General features: G+C 35.4%; 3 pseudogenes; all 3 read left to right on the forward strand.

Moving 5' to 3' along the window:
- Nucleotides 1–3342: 3342 nt before the first annotated feature.
- Nucleotides 3343–7167, forward strand: LOC120114000 (annotated as a pseudogene).
- Nucleotides 7168–9829: 2662 nt separating this feature from the next.
- On the forward strand, nt 9830–12251 carry LOC120114002 (annotated as a pseudogene).
- Nucleotides 12252–14135: 1884 nt separating this feature from the next.
- Nucleotides 14136–18667, forward strand: LOC120114030 (annotated as a pseudogene).
- Nucleotides 18668–18732: the final 65 nt, after the last annotated feature.

The raw sequence follows: 18732 nt of genomic DNA on the forward strand, positions 1-18732 counted from the left end.
ATATTTAAAAATATAAATATCGAGATACTTTTTATAATTATAAAATTAAAATGATAAAATATATAAAAATTAAATAAGTTGTTATTTATTACATGGCCATCTTCACATTGAAGTTGACAGAATAAAAATTAAAATAGTAAAAATAACTAGAAATTAAGAACAAATATATAGAACAAATATTTTAATTTCATAATCGAAATATAATATAACAGAGTAGTATCGATACTACTTGTTTAAAATTAAAACTATAATCGTTGGGTTTAATTCTTGCAAAAGAAGCTACTTAGAACACAGTAGTATCGATACCTGTTTAAAATTAAAACTATAGCCGTGGATTATGACAGTATCGATATTATAAAGGGTAGTATGATACTATTGTTATAAGTCGATATCGATTTTAATAAGTTAAGATCAAAGGGTAATATCAGTATAAAAAGAGTATTAGTACTTCTCTTGAATAAGTTTATTTTTTACGACGTTAATAAATAAAATCTCTTATTTATTATTCATGTAATTTTGATTTTCTGAAAATAACGGAATAATATAACAAGCAAGACTAATAATTGGCATGAGAAAAAAAAAAAAACAAATTAACAAATAAATATTTAAAAAATAAAATATCGAGGATACTTTTATAATTATAATTAAAATGATAAAATATATAAAATTAATAAGTTGTTATGTTAATTATTAACATGGTCATCTTCACATTTGAAGTGACAGAATAAAAATAAATAGTAAAAATAACTAGAAATTAAGAACAATATATAGAACAAAAATATTTAATTTCATAATCGAAATATAATTTAACTAGTAGTCGAGTAATGTAAATATAGTCTAAATATAAAATCAAAACAGTAGTGCGACAACTAAAAAATAAATATATCTATAGGAAATGCAAAAAAATAAATCCTCCAAAGCACGTGTGAAAGGTCTTCTTGTTTACAACTGCACCGACACTTACTGTTTTCATTTTCCTTTCTATTAAAAATTGTAATTTTTTTATTAAGTTAATATATACGAAGTATTATATGTTTTAATTATTATCAATTATTTAATAATAATTTAATTATTTTTGTAATCGTTGGTGTTTGAACTCATAAACCTTTAGCAATAATAATGACTCTTGTAACTACTTAGTAAGTTCGTTTATATAAATCATACTTTCATTTCATTCAATATATATATTTTTAATAGATATATACATATATACGTATATATATAATATGTATATACTTTTTTGAATAGATTTAATGCTTTATAAGTAATAAATTATAGATTATTATTTGATATTTATCATTGATTATTGTTTATCAAATCATTCTTTAATAATAGTGGTAGTATTAAATAAAATCAGTAGTCAATAATAAAATCACATTTATCTTCATTAATAAAACTTTTATTTATTTTTTAGTTTTTAAAATTTAAAATATAAAATAAATTGTACAATAATTTAAATTATATTAAATCTTAAACTTTAAATTATATAAATAACATTAAAATAAAAAAATGTGTAAATCAATTATATATATTATGGAATTATGGATAGCTGTAGACTTTTGATACCGTTACATTTTAATTAATTTAATCATCATATAATAAATAAAATAAAATTATTTGATTAATATGATTATTATTTTAATATTTTAATAGATATTAAGGGCTTATTTTGCCATTTCAATATTTAATATTAAATATTACATAAATGTATTTTTTAATAGTGTGAATTTAGAAAGGAAAGGTGTGGTTTGAAGTGACGGGCAATGTATTTATTTATCAGAGCCCTCAAGAGGCAGAATAGAGTGAAAAGGTTGAAAGTCCGACCGTTTAAATTGACCTAAATATGCGGGACGTAATTGTCGGTAATCAATGTCTGAATATCCCGTTCGCGCCCTTTTTGCTTATTATCAATCAAATAGTCCTTTTTTTTCCCTTTCTAATTTGCTATTTGCTCTAAGCACTACAGAATGCTTGCGGACTAATTTATTAAAATAAATTTAATGTAAAAAATTGTGTTTAAATTAATTTTAAGTTTTTAAATTGTTTTAGTTAAAAGTAGGTGTATTTGTTATATTTTTAGGTATTTATGTCATAATGGTTGTTAAAAATTCGTTAAATATATATATCATATATATATATTAAAAAAATTAATTTAATTTTTTTAAAAAATAATTAAATAAATTAAAAGAAAAATAACCCCAAACCGTCCTCCCTTCCCTTCCTTTAATAAAAACCAACCCTCGTCCTCGTCTTTTCTCTCCCTCCTGTAATTTTCCTCTCTCCCCCATCAATATTACATTTGACAAATCTAATAATTTTATTCATGAGATTCTAAGATTTGATGGAAGGTTGACAATCCAGTTATTAAAAATACATGATTTTGAAATTTATTGTGTAAATTTATTATATATAAATTATTCACTTGTTGATATTAATTAATCTCTATCATATAAACTGAAGACTATTAAATTTCAGATCAATGATTTAAAGGTACCATTTAACTGTGATAATTAAATTATTTTTTTAATTTTCTTAAATAAACATAAATTACAATAAATTAAAGGCGGCAAAACTTTCGAGATAATGTTATGGAAAAAATTAATTCACGAGATAAAACACTCTCAAGATTAATTGCTCAAATAAGGTGAAATCTACAGTGTTGGGCGTAGGTCGCCATATCTTCCCGGCGAGCTACAAGAGATGCATGTGCCATGCACGTCCCAACACGCTGGGCATCCGAGGCCATCCGAGAGCATCCGAGGCCATCCGACCGAGGCCATCCGAACGAGCTATGCGAGGGCATCCGAAGGTAACCGAGCGAGCTATGCGAGGGAATCCGAGGCAAGCCGAACGAGGGTAGGTCACCCGGAGGACATAGCGACCTATGTGTTGGGACGTGCATGTGCCATGCAACACGTTCATTCTCTCTATTTGAACAATGGTAGGTGGCGACCTACAAGACCTACAAGGTCGCCCGGATTATGACGACCTACGGTCAACACCGTGGATTTCACCCTATTTAAACAATTAATATTGAGAGTGTAATAGCTCGTAAATTAATTTTTTTCGAAACATTATCTCAAAAGTTTTGCCAATTAAAGGCACCGTTTTGTTTTTACGTGGAAATGAAATACAAATTAGAAAAGAAAAGAAGAGTCCTTTCTTCCCCACCAAATGCAAAAACCCTCCCCGCCGTAAACAATGGCTCCACCACCATCAGCAGAATCTTAGCTGGATGCATTTCTTCGTTCGGAAGCCAAAATTTCTGCTCACTGATTCGAAGTTTTTTTTTATAATATTTATTTAAATTTAAAAAGTATTAAAATTTGATATCAGTCTTCCTCCTACTGCTACTGGTACTTGAAGTCTTCAACTACAACTATACCCTGAATCTGAAATCCTTTTCCTTACATTTTCTTTCTCTTTCCCTGTATGTCTCCCTTCCCTTAAACCTCCAAAACCCACCATGCTTTCCTCTTCCTTCTTCTTCTTCTCACGGTGCTTGCTTTCAACATGTGAAACGCTTTGCGTTCCTAGTCGTAGGATCCTCCACGAACCTTATTCCACCCTTTCTCTGATCCACCGTCTTCCTCCCCTCCTTCTCCTCCCACTCCCGAATACCCTTTATCTTCTTCCTCCGTCACTTCTCCTCCCGGTTCCCCTTTCTTCCTTCCTTTCCTTCCGCTCCTCCGCCTCCTCCACCTTCCACTTTCGCTTCCTTTCCCGCCAACATCTCCTCCCTTGTCCCCCACACTCCTGCCCCCAAGCATAATTCCCAAAAGCTCCTTGTGGTTGTCGTTTTCGCCGTCTTATCCTCCTCCATTGTCGCCGGCGTTATCGCCTTCGTCTTCTGCAGACGACGTAGGCGGGAGCATAATTGCTTTAGCGATAAAAGACCGTGATCCAACAACAGCGGTAGATTAAATTTTTACCACAACGATAATAATAACAATGACGATGTTGGTGTTCGGAAGCAGAGAACGAATTCCACGACTAGTTCCGAATTCCTCTATTTGGGAACTGTTGTAAATTCACAAAGCCGGTTCGAAGACGGTTCCAATGATTCTCCGGAAAATGTCGGGTTGGATTCGGAAAAAATGTACTCTCCGGAGCTCCTCCCATTACCGCCTCTGTCACGACAAAACACGGGCCGGAACTTTCGAGACGGTGAAGTGGAATCAGTACAGAAGACGATTGTGAAGTAGAAGAAGAAGAAGAAAAGTTTTATTCGCCAAGAGGATCGTTGGGCGGTCAAGAGAGTTCGAGTGGAACCGGATCCGGGTCAAGAAGAGTATTTACGGCGATTGATGTGAAAACAATGGAGTCTAGCGGTACTTGTTCTGTTCATCTTCGAGTTCGTGTTCACCTGCCAGGTCTCAGTCCCTCAGTATTTCTCCACCGGTTAGCTTGAGTCCACGAAGATCCGACCCGAAATCTCCAGAACCCGTGCATATTCAACCTTATATATATCCGGAGAGGATTTTAACTGATTCCCCACGAGTTTCAAATGCGTCCATTGATGCACACATTCGATCACCGTCGTTGTCTATGACCTCTACATCACCAGATAGAGCTCTTGTAAAAGAATCAGATAATTTAAGCGTGCGATCCTTCATTGTCTTCGCCAAACAGAGTATTGATCGAGAAACTTGATGCATCCATTAAAAATTCAAGGATTTCGTTCAAAACATGAAGGCTCCTTGATTTTAGCTTCAGCTGGTGGTTCTACTTCACCGGTTAAAGACTCTCCAATTAATGATTCTTCAGTTTGTTCAGCTTCTACATCACCAGTCAGAGCTTTGAATGAAGATAATCAGCCCCCTTCACTATCTCCAGCTTCGCCATCTCCACCAAACAGAGTTTTCGAGGAAAGCCCAGAGATGTCTCCTTTGAAGGTTGAATTTTCGGATTACAACAAGGCTCCTTCTTTGTCATCTTTAGCTTCTTCATCACCCGAAAGAAGTTTGGAAAAATGTCCTGATGAATCTCCTTTAAGACTTAGCAAGGCTTTACGGAAGCCTATCTTGTCTCCACCGCCCCCACCACCACCTCCACAGAAACGACGGCTCTGGGAAAAACTTGTTTCATCAGTACCTTTTTCACAACATCACGCCCTCCACCACTTCGACGACAATGGGAAAAACCTCCTCTTATATCATCTTCAACGCCGTTTAGGATTTCTCCTCTCGAAGTGCCTACAAGGTCCGAGTCCGAGGCAGTGGAGGAGTCGGAGGAAGGTTCAAAACCCAAGTTAAAGCAATTACATTGGGATAAAGTGAGAGCCAGCTCTGATCGTGAAATGGTGTGGGATCATCTTAGATCAAGCTCATTTAAGTACGATTGGGATCCTTCCTCAATTGTGGAGTTCTTGTTTAGTTCTTCAATGCTGTTCTACTTCTGTGTTGAATAATTTGTGAGTATTGTTTCTGCAGGTTGAATGAGGAGATGATTGAAACATTATTTGTCGTAAATATGCCGAATTCTAAACCAAAACAATTGACTCCGCGCTCGGTTGTCCATCATCAAACCCGGAGAACAGAGTGTTGGATCCCAGAATGGCACAGAACATTGCAATTTTGTTGAAGGCACTCAATGTGACCGTGGGGAAGTTTCTGAAGCCCTCTTAGAAGGTAAAATTAAAACAACAAACTAGAATTGTTCACATTTGATATGGTTGAACAGAGTTATTAGATGAAAACTACTAATAGTGTAAAAGTTTGTATGATCCTAACTCGAAAATTCCACATCTATGATGGTACAGGTAATGCAGATACACTCGGTACTGAACTGCTTCAAAGTTTATTGAGAATGGCTCCAACAAAGGAAGAATGTAAGTTGGAGGAGTACAAAGATGATTCACAAGTTAAGCTTGGTTCTGCTGAGAAATTCTTGAAGACAGTTCTCGATATACCCTTTGCGTTTAAAAGGGTGGATGCAATGCTGTACATAGCCAACTTCGAGTCTGAAGTCGAATATCTTAAGAACTCTTTCGAAACTCTAGAGGTAATTCAACTTGATTTCCATCATTCTATCTGTTTTGCACACTTGTTACTACCTAAGCATGCAAGCAATGGTTCTTTCCTAGGAACACTGTCAATGTTTCATAAATTTCATTTGTTTTTTTCCTTTTCACAGGTGCTGTGAGGAATTGAGAAATAGTAGGACGTTTTTGAAGCTTCTAGAGGCTGTCCTCAAGACCGGGAACCGCATGAATTGCGGACAAATCGAGGCGATGCGCAAGCCTTTAAACTCGATACACTTCTTAAGCTTGTCGATGTCAAGGGTGCTGATGGTAAGACCACACTCCTGCATTTGTTGTACAAGAAATCATAAGAAGTGAGGGTGCTCGTCTTTCAAATACCAACCAAACACCAAACTCCGCTTCAACCGAAGATGCTCGGTGCAGTAAGTTTGGTTTACAAGTTGTTTCGGGTCTCAGTTCAGAGCTCACCAACGTTAAAAAGCTGCCGCGATGGATTCAGAGGTACTCAGGGGCGAGGTCTCCAAGCTTTCTAGAGGCCTTGAACACGTCAGTGAGGTTCTAAGGTTAAATGAAACAATGGGTCATACGAGAGCAAAGAGAAATTTTCGGAATCGATGAACAGGTTTATGAAAATGGGCTGAGCAGGAGATTCCAAGGATTCAAGCCCACGAGAACGAGGCATTATCTCTAGTGAAGGAGATTACGCAATTCTTCCATGGGAACTCAGCTAAGGAAGAAGCTCATCCATTTAGAATCTTCTGGTGGTCAGGGATTTCCTTACAGTTCTCAATCGGGTCTGCAAGGAAGTCGGCATGATAATGAACGAACCATTGTTAGTTCTGCACATAAATTCCCAGTTCCGGTGAACCCAATGATGCAACAATCTTTCCCAGTTCTGGTGAATCCGTGATGCTGCAGTCTTTCCCCGGACTTCAGGGGAACCCACACGATGGTTCTGATGACGAAACTGCATCACCTTAGTTGTTTTGCAGCTTGCAACATGTCAAAACATATGCCTGCTAGATCTTAAGTTTTTTTCTTCTTCTTCTTAATTTTCATATCTGTACAGATCCTGTACAATATTTGGGGAGCATTTATGTTCTATAAATGAATATGGGGGAGAGGCTATTTATTGGAAAGAACCAAGGCAGCCTGCTGAATGGTTGGACTTTATGCAAGCCAATTGGTCACTAAAGCAGATTTTCTATTATATATACGCTATATACATAATCTATATAATTTTTTACAAGGCTATTTCATATTTTTACACTGATCTAAAGTCTTTTTTCAAATCTTATTTCGTGAAGAATATATCAAACTAAGAACTTGACTAGTGGTTAGGTCAATCTTCACCGGGGTTTTAGGTTTGAATTCCACCCTCACCTAATGTATATTTTTATATTTTCAACAACTTTTTTACTAATAAGATGGTTCACATTTTAAATAAATAACATGTGAACATGTTGACTCAACTACTTATAATATGTGGGCGTGTCATGTCAGTTCAATAGATTAGTGATTAAAATAACAATTTTCCTTAATAAAAGACTGCAATGAAAGTTCTTTTATTTTGGTGATTAAATTTAGAGTATCATAAAAGTTAAATGACTATAAGTGTAGTTTTCCCAAAATTAACCATAGAAAGCCCTCTGGTCTTATAGATGACTTTGTCTGCAACTCAGCGTCAAGAGTTAATTTTAAATTGGGTAACTACACGGGAGACTTCTAAACTATAGTAAAAAATCAATGTGACCACCGAACTTTCAATTGAATCAATCAGACCACCCAATTATTTAATTGATTAAATTAACTACCGGCTATTAATTTTAACAGAGGTGGTGATGTGTCTATTAAGCTTAATTGACATAATTATATTTAGTCCTTAATATTTATATTCTATCAAATTAGTCACTATTTTAATTCAATTAAATAAATTTAACTATTCAATTAGACGTGATATGTGTATATATGATTGGAATGTTTTATTTATGAATTTTAAATTATTTAATTAAATAATTTTTTATCCTATCAGGTGTCACCACCAATGGAAGTGAAAATTAAAGGGATAAAGTTGTGCTCCAAGGGATTCAAACCAGAGTCACGCAAGGGGGAGGAATAGAGCAAGCGCCAAACCATTCCAAAGGTCCCCAATGGTTTAAAGTTACAACAGTTTGTATTGTCTTTTAAATGTTTGTTAAGGATAAAAAATTAAATAATTATTTGTTTAAATAAATTATTAAATTCATTGTAAACTATTTTTTAATTAAAAATATTTAATTTTTATATAAATTAGAAAATTAAAAAAATTGTTAATTAAAAAATTGAGTGAATTCATCGAAATTTGTCGGTTCGATTAATAATTTTCAAATTAATTCGATTCAATTAATAATTTTCAAATAAATTTTGGTTCGATTATCGAACCGAATTAACCGAGTTTTTGCTTCAAATAATTCAATTAATAATTTAAAAAATCAGTTAATTCGGTTTTGTTAATAATTTTCAAATTAATTTGGTTTAGTTAATAATTTTAAATAAAGTTTGGTTCGATTAACGAACCGAATTAACCGAATTTTTGCTACGATTAATTCAATTAATAATTTTAAAAAATTGGTTAATTCGATTCGGTTAATAATTTTAAAATTATTTCGGGTTGGTTAATAATTTCTAATAAATTTTGGTTGATTAACCGAACTGAGTTATCCTAATTTTTGCTTCGATTAATTCGGTTAATTCGGTTCGGTTAATAATTTTAAATTAATTTGGTTCGGTTAATAATTTTCAAATAAATTTTGGTTCGATTAACCGAACCGTATTAATCAAAAAAATTTCTTTAACCGTTTAAACGAACCAAATTTATTTGAAAATTATTAGTCTTGAGCAATTTATTTAATTAAATAATAATTTGTTTACTTTTTTTATCCTTAACAAACATTTAAAAGACAAATACAAATTGCTGTGACTTTAAACTATTGGGGACCTTTGGCATAATGGTTTGGGTGTTGATCTATCCCCCAAGACCCTGGTTTGATTCCCTTCAGCATAATTTTGTCCCTTTAATTTTCACTTCCATTGGGTGGTGACACGTGTCACCATCTAATGGATAAAAATTATTTAATTAAATAATTTAAAATTCATAAATAAATATCTAATCATATATGACATATGTCACATTCTAATTAGATATTAAATTTATTTAATTGAATTAAATAGTGACTAAATTGATAGATATGTAAATATTAAGGACCAAATATATAATTATGTCAATTAAGCTTAACGGACAAGTCACTACCTCTGTTAAAAACTAACAGCCGGTGGTTTGATTGAATCAATTAAATAGTTGGGTGATCTGATTGATTTAATTGAAAGTTCGGTGGTCACATTGATTTTTTACTATAGTTGAGTGGTGTCCCGTGTAGTTTACCCTTCTAAATTTTATTCTATTTTTCAATCATTTTCCAATATATAAAAATTTGGAATATCATATGGTTATAATATGTAGAGAGTGGAGACCGACTCAGCACATCAAACAAAACTGAGTTGCAGACAAAGTTATAATATGCAGAGATCACATCTTGATCTTTTTTATTGTTATTAATGTTACTAACCTTATTGTTAATTGGTCCTTATTGAGTTGGAGACTCGAGAAACGTCGGACTTTTTGTTGCTGCATGAAGTAACCCTTTTTGTTTGATGATGAAATTTCTTTCTCATCAAGGTAAACTTAGTGCATCCAAAATTATTACTTGTATGTACAGGATAAATACAAAGACTTATATCGAAATAAATTATAAAATTTTATGAGTTAAAATTAAATTAAAATAAAAATATAAAGAAAATTTCAGAAGGATGGTCGCCCCAATCCCTCGGTCCATCCGTGATTACCGGAGACTAATCAAGGAATGGTATCATGTTTGGGGACCAATTTTGAAACACACACAGAGGGTGATAAGGAGAATTGAGAGAAGGATGACTTTATCTGCAACTGAACGTCAAGAAGTAATTCTAAGTTATTTTTGTTCCTTTTCAATCATTTTTCAATATATAAAAATTTGAAATCAAATGATTATAATTTTATCAAGAATATGACATAATGGTTACACCGTTCTTAGTTATCTATCTATATATACAACACAAGGGCAAAGGATTGGAGAACGCCTCAGCACAGCAAGCAAAACTGATAGTGAGTGGATAGAGATTACAATGGCAGAGGAACATAAAACCAAGAAAACCCAAGTTTTAATCTTTCCGTTCCCTCTCCAAGGTCACATAAACCCATGCTCCAATTCGCAAAACGCTTAGCCTCCAAGGCGTCAAGCCACTGTCACAACCGTCTTCCTTTCCAAGTCCTCGTTTCCGACGCCTCTATCGATCTTCAGACAGTCTCCAATGGCTTCAACTACTCGGCTATAACGGGGCTCCTAGCGGCGGTTTACCTGCAAACGTTCTGGTCGGTGGTCCTAAGAGTTCGGCAAGTTTAATTAAGACACTTGTTGATGCCGGTGATCATCCTATTGGTGCTATTGCCTATGACGGGTTCTTGAGTTGGGCACTCGATTTGCAAAGCAGTTTGGAGTACCATAAACGTGTTTTTCACTCAAACTTGTTCTGTCAACACCGTGTATTACCATGTCAATAGGGGACTTATTCAGCTGCCACTGCCACTGAACAGTACTGTTTCTATCCCTGGATTTCCACCGCTTCAGGTTTCAGAGCTGCCGTCTTTTATTTCTGATTATGGATCGTCCCCTGCTTGGTTTGATGTAATTGTTATTCAGTTTTCCAACGTAGATGGAGCTGATTGGGTGTTTTTTAACACCTTTTACGAATTAGAGAAAGAGGTGCTGGATTGGATGTCAAGTCTGGAAGGTGTGGGCAATAGGACCACAGTTCCATCAATGTATTTGGAACGACTCGATAGCGACGTAGCCTACGGCGTGAATCTTCAAGCCAGAATTGCATGAGTGGCCAGATGGCAAGCCGAAGGGCTCGGTCCTGTACGTCTCATTCGGAAGCCTTGAATCACTTGAAGTCGAGCAAATGGAAGAGCTAGCTTGGGGTTTGAAATGGCAGACTGCAACTTCCTGTGGGTCGTAAGGGAACAGCAGAAAGGCCAAACTTCAAGCCATTTCATGAGGAGACTAGGAGAAAGGCTTTGTGGTGACTTGGTGCCATCAATTGGAGGTCCCGTCTCACGAGTCGATATGTTGCTTTCTCAAACACTGCGGCCTTAATTCCATTCTGGAAGCATTGAGCCTCGGAGTCCAGGTGCTGGCGACGCCTCTTGAGTTGGGCACTCGATGTTGCAAAGCAGTTTGGAGTACCATAAACTGTGTTTTTCACTCAAACTTGTTCTGTCAACACCGTGTATTACCATGTCAATAGGGGACTTATTCAGCTGCCACTGCCACTGAACAGTACTGTTTCTATCCCTGGATTTCCACCGCTTCAGGTTTCAGAGCTGCCGTCTTTTATTTCTGATTATGGATCGTCCCCTGCTTGGTTTGATGTAATTGTTATTCAGTTTTCCAACGTAGATGGAGCTGATTGGGTGTTTTTTAACACCTTTTACGAATTAGAGAAAGAGGTGCTGGATTGGATGTCAAGTTTCTGGAAGGTGTGGGCAATAGGACCAACAGTTCCATCAATGTATTTGGACGAACGACTCGATAGCGACGTAGCCTACGGCGTGAATCTCTTCAAGCCAGAATTGCATGAGTTGGCCAGATGGCAAGCCGAAGGGCTCGGTCCTGTACGTCTCATTCGGAAGCCTTGAATCACTTGAAGTCGAGCAAATGGAAGAGCTAGCTTGGGGTTTGAAATGGTCAGACTGCAACTTCCTGTGGGTCGTAAGGGAAACAGCAGAAAAGGCCAAACTTTCAAGCCATTTCAATGAGGAGACTAGGGAGAAAGGCTTTGTGGTGACTTGGTGCCATCAATTGGAGGTCCCGTCTCACGAGTCGATATGTTGCTTTCTCAAACACTGCGGCCTGCGGCCTTAATTCCATTCTGGAAGCATTGAGCCTCGGAGTCCAGGTGCTGGCGACGCCGCTGTGGACCAATCAGATCACGACGCGAAGCAAGGAGGATGTATGGGCATGGGATTAAGGCTCGCCGAAATGAGAAAGATTAGTGACAAGAGAGATGATCGAGCAGTGCTTAAAGAACCGGTGAAAGGAGAAAATGCCAGAGAGGTTAAGGAGAATCGATAAGTGAAGAATTTGGCTAAAAAAGGCCATGGAAGAAATAGAAGTTCAGATAAAAGCTAGATATTTGTAGCTAAACTAGTCTAGATTGGTTCATCAATGATTATTATGATAGAAATTTGTACGAAACTATGATTACGTAATATATGTGAAAAAGGTGGTTTCTTGCAACTACATGTTAGTGAGGGTACAAAATTAACCAAGTCGTGAAGTTTATGTCACTGTTGGGTGAGTGTATATGATTACATACATGCATCTGCAATTGAAGATACATTACAGCTCATTTCGAGAATCATCCGTCTATTAGGGTTAGATATGGCTATGGGCGAAATCCAAGATTCATGCAAGCGGCAGAATCAATGTTTGTTTAATGGTTAATACAGACAGTCATTAATGCATAAACAGACAAGTTTTGGTAGAGTACGATAACTCTTCGGTCGTAAGCATGATAAAAGATAAAGCTGCAGATTCCAGCAATTTCGAACTGGTCAGCAGCTTGCAAACGGAACCGGCAAGTTAGGATTTCCCACATCGAATAAATTTATATTAATGTTTTAATATAATAATTCGAGACGAAAATGAACAAATAATATTTTTATAAATAACTGAAGAGAACTTTAAAATTTATTTTTGACAAATTAGTAGATTGAAATGAGTTAAAGTTTGTAATTGCATAAGTTTCTTACACAAATTAAACTAGCATCACCCTATACTTGCACATGAGACAATTCAATCCAAGTTATTCATAATTACTGAGTTGGTATATAAATTCTTCTCATGCTTATTATATACCAATAAGAAATAAATTTTTCATTTTCCTTGCATAATTCAAGTATTTTACTTTGAGCATCAATTTCGTATTCATCACTCAACCGTTTAAGCATATAAAATACGCTGTAAATATCTTATAATGCAAAATATAAATAAATAAATTCATAATTCAAATCTCCATCTTTAATCTAATTTATCATAACTTTTTCAACAATTCATTCTTCTCATTTTTTTGGTTTTTTTCTTTATTTGTTTAAGAAAATAATATTGGCCGTCTTTGATTAAAAATAATTATCACCCATTTTATCCTGATTTTTTTTCTTTATCGTCTTATTTTTTTCTTTTCGTCTTTAATTTTTTTATTTATTCCATTTGAAGTTTTTTAATATTTTAATTAACAAGTATTCTTTGCTTTCTTTATTCTTTTAATAATTATCTATTTCTTTTTCTTTATAGAATAGATTGGGGCGTGTCTTTTTAATTGTTGTCTATAAGTTATTTTGTTGATTTATTTGATTAAACTCTTATACTGATTATCTTATATGATAGGTGCTAATAATCACTAAAGATAGATTACAATTGAATTATAGTAAAATTATTTGTCATGTTCAGCATTATATGTATTTTTATGTTAGTGTTTATAATGTTTATCTTTCACTGATTACAGTGATGTTGTATATATAATATATCATTTTCAAGTTGTTTAGTTAGAATTTTCACTCTTTCTTATATGGTTCTATCTTCCTTATGGTTAGTTTGTATAATTTAATGGTTTAAAAATTGAGTATGCGATTAATGTACTCTAATATAATTTATTTTATTATTATTTAATAAAATTATTATTATTATAATTAGAAAATAATTATGATTTTTTTTATCTTCTTCTAAATGACAATAGATTTAGTGTTCGCAAAAACCCTTTAAAAATATAGGACAAATGTTATTTTTTGTATATTAATTTAAAATTCCAAATGCATTTATCTTGAACTATTTTGTTATTGGGCCAAGCCCAGCACGTTCATAAATTCCGACAAGATTGTTATCTTATTGTAAGAAACAGTGGTCAAATTTTGTCTGAATCAAACTTGAAGAGCAACCCTCATTTCACTGACACAGCACCACGACACCACCTTTGCCTTAACTTACTACTTACAACGAAAGCACACACAAATCTCAAATGCCCAACAGCAAAAATCCAGAGTGCTCCATTTAATAATAAAAATGCTATTTGCTATGCATTGACAGCAGTGCTTATTGCGTAATATAAAAACATTGGCTTTTACCACGCTTTCCTTGAAGAGTATTGGCATATCAGCCTCGCATATCCACTCTTCGAAGAAAACCCCCAAAAATGAATTTGTTCAAATTTCCGTCGAATTAGGTCACTTTGTAACTCCAGTCGCTTCGAATCAGTCAGGTAATTTCCTATCTGTATCTCTATTCCTTTCGTCTTCACTCTTCTCTCCGGATCGACACTATTTCGTCGAATTTTCCTTTAGTTTTTTCCCTTTTCTTTTTAAGCTTCAGGGTCCTTCGTTTTGAGCAGACAAATTTTATGTTTTCATCTGCTTTGTTTCTGCGGGGAAAATTGAAATTTTACATTGTTCTGGTCGTGTTTCTGTAGTTTAAGGTTGGTGATTTCTTGGTTTACTGTTTACGATCTTGGACTCGGCGTCGTCTTTTTGTGAATTTGTAGCTTGTAAAATCAATGTTGAGAGCATCTATAGTTGTTGTAAAATTCTGTATCCGAATTATTTTTTTGTTTTGTAAGTGATGACTCTATTTTAGACTTTCTAGGGTTAAGCTGGAGATCTCTCTCTCTCATATCTATTTCTTTTTGTGTTAACAGCTTATTTGTGGCATTTGATGTAGGGTTTAAACTTGGATGTCACAAATTTTGAGTGATAATTGTATTTTTTAAATTTGGAAACATGTTAATATGTTTGATCGTATTAATGCACTAACCTTATTGTTAAGTGGTCCTATTGAGTTAGGAGATAAAAAAGGTAGGACTTTGATTTGCCGCATAAGTAATATTTTTTGTTGAGGAAAAAATTTCTTTCTGATCAAGGTAAACTTGCTGCTTTCTGAATTATTTATTGAGATTAATCAAGGAATGATATCATTTTTGAGGACCAATTTTGAAACACGACATAGAGAGAGGAGAGAGGGGGGGGGGAGAGAGAGAATTGTAGAGAATTGCCTATAAGGTGCTACTATTCTTTTAGAAAATGGGTCCAGTGGAATTGTGTTGTAAATTTTGCTTGGTGACTTGCCTGTTGTGTGCATGGTATTTCTTTCGTAGAAGGGTAAACGGTAACATTCTGACGGTAATTTTGTCCGGTTTCTCTGTTTTATGATAACTTGAGATGCATCTTTTTCCTCTAAAAAAAAATAGACTGAAGGATTGCCACTCCCTTTATTTTAAATTTTTTGGTATCTCTGCGACTAGAAGCAGCTCCATTATGTGATGTGAGTAATATAAGTACATCTTTTACAGTGGATTGATTGATTTCAAGCAAGCAGACTCTGCCTGATCCGTATCCCACTTTTTTTTTTTTTTTTGAGAATACTGATATATTCAATGCTTATCTTTTGTAAGTATCTATGTAGTTTGCATACTGCAAAGTTTAGAAGGATGTGTACCTATGTCTTCGTTGACTTTGTTATTTATCCTGAAAGTGTGGGAAGGAAATCTTGGTAAAGGTAGAAAGTGTCATTAGGAGTAATCTTAAACTCTTTGGAATTAGGATGATTTGAAGAGTTCCTTAGTGTCTGCATCTTGGGTTTCACAATGTTTTCTGAAGTTATCTTATTCCTACCAATTGTTGTTGTTGCATTGTTGGTGAACATTCTTGTTGCGAATATTCCTCACTTTAAATGCAACATCTAGTACCATGGCTGCTGTTGTGCTTGGTGCAGTCATCATTCATTTTACCGGGGTGTTCGTTCATAGTTAACATATGGTTCTTAAAATGGATTATAGTTCTAGCTGTTGACAACTTGACATTTTCTTGATACTTGTGTTGAAGTTGTGGTATTTCCCATAGTTATGGATATAACTACGTCCTCATTTTTTGCTTTTATTCAATTTGATCAGTTGATACTACTGTATGATTAGTAGCTTACTATTGGTTTACAGAGGCAATGTTCAAATTTCGAAGAAAATGGGTTTGGTTATGTTGAACTTTATCTTCCATGTTATTTTGTTTCTTATTTTATGTTGTGTTCATCTTTCCTTTTGGTTCGAAGAAGGATTGCGATCTTTAGAAAATCTGTTTGGTTATACATCCTTTCTCTCGTACCGCACTGAGGATCTGACACCTACTGATTTCTTTCTCTTTCAGTTTTTATGCCATGGAAGATACACGGTCAGTTGCAACACTCATAGACTCGACAGCCTCTAAGATACAACAGCTTCAGAAAGCATTTGCTGAACTTGAAAGTCGGCGTGCTTTAACACTTAATCTGAAATGGAAAGAACTTGAACATTTCAGTGGTCTAGAGAAGTCCTTGAAGAGACGCTTCCATGAGTTGGAAGACCAAGAAAAGGAGTTAGAAACAAAACAAGGAACGCACGTGAAATGTTGCTGAAGCGTGAAGCGGCTGTAGTAGCCAAAGAACAAGATTCATTGGCGAGGCTACAAGAGAAGAGAGATGCTGCTGTTTTTGCCATTACGAATGCTCTAGAGAAGCACGAGAAATTATCATCTGAGGAGCCTGCCGATGTTGACTGTAATGCACGCTGTGGTGAACTCTCAGTTGAGGAGAAACCACCGGATTCAGCTGCTACTGAAAATAACTCTGAGGATGTTAAAAGTTCTTTTGAAAATGGAAATTTCAAGGTGAAATCTTATCCTCAATTAGTAAAACTATGTGAAGAGATGGACTATGAAGGACTGCAGAAGTTTATTTCAAATAACCGTAAGAACCTTGCTGCACTGAAGGAGGAAATTCCTTGGGCATTGAAAACTGCAGCAAGCCCAGCTCGCTTGGTCCTGGAATCTTTGGAAGGATTTTACCGTTCAGAAGTGCCAAATGCAGATGGAAAAAAAGATTCAAATCGACTGGGGCTTAGGCGAACCTGTATCATGTTGATGGAATGTCTTAGCTTCTTGCTATCTAATCTGGATACAGTTTCTGTTTCTTCTCTAATCTCAGAAGATATTAAGGACCAAGCAAAATTAATTGCCGAGGAATGGAAACCGAAGTTGGATTCTCTTTACATGGATGCTAGTAATGGTAACTCATTGGAAGCTCATGCTTTTCTGCAGCTTCTCACCACTTTTGGTATTGTTTCTGACTTCAATGAAGAAGAATTTTCGAGGCTGATACCAATGGTCTCTCGTCGTCGACAAGCAGCTGATCTCTGTCGTTCCCTTGGCTTGTCTGAGAAAATGCCAGGTGTAATTGAAGTTCTGGTGAATAATGGAAGACAGATTGATGCAGTTAACCTGGCTGTTGCATTTGAGCTGACACAGCAGTTTTCACCTGTACCTTTGATGAAATCCTACTTGAAGGATGCAAGAAAAGCTGCTTCACCTGTCAAGCTTGGAAATGCCTCTCCCACTGCCCCGGTGTGTTCTTTATCCCACTTCTTCTAGGTGATTGGATTCCCGTATATTGACTGATTATATTTCAGTTGAACATTAACCAATGTTTGAGAGGCAACACTTATTTTGTTTCTGCCAATAGGGCCTTGTCTTAAGCCAGATTGGACCAGCTTTCTGGATGTAACACCCTTGGGTCTTGCCCAGGGACGGACACAGAATTTTATGTTAAGGAGGTGAACTTATAAAAAAAATTTGGAGGGGCGAAAACATATTTTATGTAGAAAATATCTAAAATATATAGAAATTTGAAATTTTTAGGGGAGACAGCCCTCCTCGGTCCATCCCTGGTCTTGCCTGACCATTAAAGTATATTTTGGCTAGTTTGTTCCTACTTAAGTAGATTTCAGCAAACCGACTATTTTGTTAGTAAATTGCTTACATCTATTTTCATGTGCTGATTTGTCCTTGCAAGTTGAATATATGAGTATAATTTGCTAATATTCATGCTTGTGAGCCTTTTCTTTTCAGTTCTTTTTCTTCTGCATTATTGAAAATGAATGAAATACTGTCTTCTGAGTTTTCAGACTGAAGTTAGTGAGCGAGAGTTGACTGCTCTAAAGGCTGTGATCAAGTGCATTGAGGAGCATAATCTTGAGGAGCAATACCCTGTCGACCCACTTCAGAAGCGGTTCTCCTGTTAGAGAAGGCTAAGGCTGACAATAAGAGGCAACTGAAGCTGCCAAGCCTCAACCGAAGAGGCCTCGTGCCAATGGTGCTGGATATGGTCCTAGAGTAACTAACGTAGCTGTTGACAAAGCATTCTATCCTAGAGTCACCGATAGATACGTGCAGTACGTGTATGACAGACCCTATGTTTATCCTGGACCTGTTGACAACCACAGCCACTCTTCTTGGTTCTGCCACCTACAACTTCTCTCCCAACCACGGCAACTACTTCGGAAATACCGGTATAAGGCTCCGTTTCTTCACTAATTAAAAACATGGCGAAAAGGTAACCCCTCTCACTTTAGCCGTTAGCCTTAACCTTGCAGGTGCAGTGTAAGAATGAATTTAGTATTTGAAAAGAAACAACAAAAAATGAAAAAAAAAATGCGTGGTTAATTTTAATATGGTGTAGATTAGACATTTTGATCCTCTAATATATGCAGTCTGTTTTATATGTATACCCCCTGTTTTATGCTTTTGCCCCAAATTTCGTATG

The sequence above is a fragment of the Hibiscus syriacus genome, unplaced genomic scaffold (assembly GCF_006381635.1).
Source record: "Hibiscus syriacus cultivar Baekdansim isolate YM2019G1 unplaced genomic scaffold, ASM638163v2 tig00110216_pilon, whole genome shotgun sequence".
In the NCBI taxonomy this organism is placed as follows: domain Eukaryota; kingdom Viridiplantae; phylum Streptophyta; class Magnoliopsida; order Malvales; family Malvaceae; genus Hibiscus; species Hibiscus syriacus.